This window comes from Oryzias melastigma, unplaced genomic scaffold (assembly GCF_002922805.2).
Source record: "Oryzias melastigma strain HK-1 unplaced genomic scaffold, ASM292280v2 sc00367, whole genome shotgun sequence".
Classification (NCBI taxonomy): domain Eukaryota; kingdom Metazoa; phylum Chordata; class Actinopteri; order Beloniformes; family Adrianichthyidae; genus Oryzias; species Oryzias melastigma.
Window position 1 is genome coordinate 69,531 of NW_023416965.1, and position 3,548 is coordinate 73,078.

A 3,548-nucleotide genomic window follows, 5' to 3' on the forward strand; every position below is an offset into this window, starting at 1 on the left:
TAACCCAGCACTCACATGCTGAGCAGGGATTGGCTGATGACTATGATGACATCATCACATCTAGAACCACAGAGCATCAATTCTGAACTGACATTTTCTGTAAACTATTGTTAAAAAAAGCCTAACGGAATGTAAACATGAACATTTGTCAATTGACAGAATGTTCAATAAAGTTAAGAAAAATTTGAGCTGTGAGTCACTTTTGGGTTTAGAAACTTTAAACTTTGTATATTTGAATAAAATAGTTTGATTTGATCTTTTTTTGTTTAATACAATAAATCTAAGTTCCAAAATAATAAAGCATCAGTATTCACCATTAAATTATGTGATGTAATCTATCAATATTACGATTTAAAATTTTGGGGTCACTAGAGCGGCTGTGGTGCAGCGGTAGAGCGGTAGAGTCGACCTCTGATAGGAAGATTACAGGTTTGATTCCCACCTTGTGTCCAAGTGTCCTTGGCCAAGAAACTGAACTCCACATGGCCTCCTGTGGTTACAGGTTGACTCCAGTGTTCAACATTAAGGCCCGTCCCACTGGCTTTCACGGCCATATCACTGCTGGAGCACAGAAGAGATTTCATCCCCGTGGTACAGTCACTGTTAGCAGTGAAACGGCCGAGATGTGGCAGCGGAAAAGACGCACGTACGCATGGTACAATGAAGATAACTTTAGGCTAATCATAATTACACTCTACATTATTGATGTGGTAAATGATTGACCTTGACTTTTCCAGCAGCAAATGTTTGGTTTTTGGTGTATCGTTCACTTAGATGACTAGAGGCTCATTTTCAGCAACTATCACTACAGTGTTATAATAGCACAATGTGTTTGCTCATGGTGTCAGAAGGCTAACAAACGATTACAAACCTTTGTACGATTGTGTCAGCACAGCTGCAAACAGATTGGCTGGTTAGGTATCTGCAGCATCACATTTGTGGGGTCGATTAAGCGCTCAAAGAGGTAAAAAAATAAAGAAATTTGATTTGAAACTCGACAGTCTGTTGTTGTCCATAGAAACTAAAGCTATTTTATAAGAGAACTTAGCAAGAAACTGAAGATTTCCTCAAACGGTGTCTACTGCTCTCTTTAGAGAACAGCACAAACAGGCTCTAACCAGAGTAGAAAAAGAAGTAGGATGCCCCACACAAAACTGGTTAAGAAAATAAATACATTAGAGTCTCCAGTTTGAGAAATAGACACCTCACAGGTCCTTATTCATTCAATACTCTCCACTAGACACCAGTGTCATCATCTACAGTGAAGACTTCAGGATTCTGGCCTTGAGGGCGGAGTGGCAAAAATAAAGTAATCTTTGAGACAAGCCAATGACAGAAAAGATTAATGTGAGCAGAAGAAAATATGGTAACACTTTATAATAAGATTCCTTAACAAGCTTTGCTAACACATTAATAAGCATTATTAACATTCTTATAAGGTGTTAGTNTCCACTGTGGGAGGATCTGTCTCCATCTCATGTACAACCAGTCATTGGGTGAATGGAGCTCACTTTTCCTGGTACCAACAGAAAGATGGAGGAACTCCTAAACTCCTTATTCATACAATCAGCAGCAGACAATCAGGAACTCCAACTCGTTTTACAGGCAGTGGATCATCTTTTGGACAAGATTTCACTCTGACCATCAGTGGAGTTCAGGCTGAAGATTCAGCAGTTTATTACTGTCTGGGTGATTTCTACATCAACAGCAAACACTCGTTCACACAGTGAAAAACAGTCGTACAAAAACCTCCCTCATTTAGGCTGAACAGAAACTGAACTCACTGCTGCAGCTGGAAGATGCTGCAGACACTGATACAGTTCACTGAACATCCATTCTGACAAACACACAAACTCTGACAAAAGAAACTTTATGATACCAGATAGAATCACATTCTCACATTTTTCTTTAAGAGTCCAGTTTGAGCTAAATAATATTGTAAAACGTATTTTTTAATTTATTGATCATAAATATACGTTTTATATTTTGCAAAAGACATAAAAATCAAATTTCATGTAGAAAAAAAAACATCCAAAAAGTCTTCTACAGCACCAAATATTACATCATAAGATTATTTTGTTTTTTGAAAAAGTTTAACAACAAACTTCTAAATAAGTGCCATTAGATGCCATGCGGATTTTTTTATTATGAATGTATAAGTTATATTGTTTTCAGTTCATAGCTTTTTTCATAGGTTGTTGTAGTTCTTGAGTTCTTTATGTAGAAAGAAAATGACTGTTCATTCATGGATAAGTGTGTTCAAGCTTTAGACTTATTTTTATTGACAGAAACTCTGAATTCCTCCTGAGTTTTAAAACCTGCTTCTTCTTAAAGGATGTCAGGACTGAATCAGTTTGATTTTCAATATTAACAGAATTTAGAATTGAAGGTAAAAACATCACAAAAATATGTTATATATTATAATTAAAATATCATCTCTCCAGAGAAAATTACTTTTGATAGAGCTAGATTTCTTTTTAATTTTAATAAATGACAAAAAAGCACCAACCTTAGATTATTTTTAAGATTTTAACATCAATCAGCTTTGACATTTATTTTTAAATACATTAAAAAGTACTTACAGTCAACTTCCAGTCTGGTTCCTCCACCAAACATGTACCACAGTGATACAAACTGGTGGAAGCGTCGTACAAAAACCTCTGACTGTACAGAGACACGCTCTCTGACTCTGAAACAAACAAACTCAACTGATGACAGAAAATCTAAAATTCCTGTATCTTAGTCTCAGAATTGAAAATAGTTTTTAGAAATTGCGATGTAAATAAACTGTAAACAATCTCTCATCTTTTGTCTTCTTAAGAAACAGTTTTAATAAATAATCTAATTATCGTTACATGTCAGCACCACCACCTAACCCCAAAACATCGGTCATTTTTCTCTCTTAAATTGAATGAAAATCATTTAGACAATTTGGACAAGAGTTTTAGAACTGGTATGAGTAAGAAGTCAAAGAATTTTGACCTAAATACAGATATTCACTTTGTCAATCTTATTATATTAAGGTAACTTTAGAGTACAGTCTGTCTTTGTGCCAATATTTTCAAATCTTAATCATTTCTTAAAATAAATATTTTATCTTGTGAGTTTCACTGTCCTGCTGCTCTCTGGACACTGTCGAATTATTTAAAATCATAGCAGATTAACAGACAAACATCACCAAAGACATCAACTGAAGACATCAATATAATAAAGATCTAGGAGATCAATAGTTTTGATACTTTCATACATCTTACTTTGTCTAGACTCCATGCTGAGTAAATATGATTTCAAGCTCTGACCCGAAGAATGAAAACTTGTCTTATTAAAATTTTACAAAAGGACATATGTTTTTTAATTTTAATTTTACAATGTAGGCAAAGTCATTTAAACTTTCTTCGGTAACACTTTATAATAAGATTCCTTAACAAGCTTTGTTAACACATTAATAAGCATTATTAACATTCTTATAAGGTGTTAGTAAGACATTCATTGGTGTAATAAGCCTAAAAAGGCTTATTAAATTCCTAAGTTAACACATTTACAAGCAT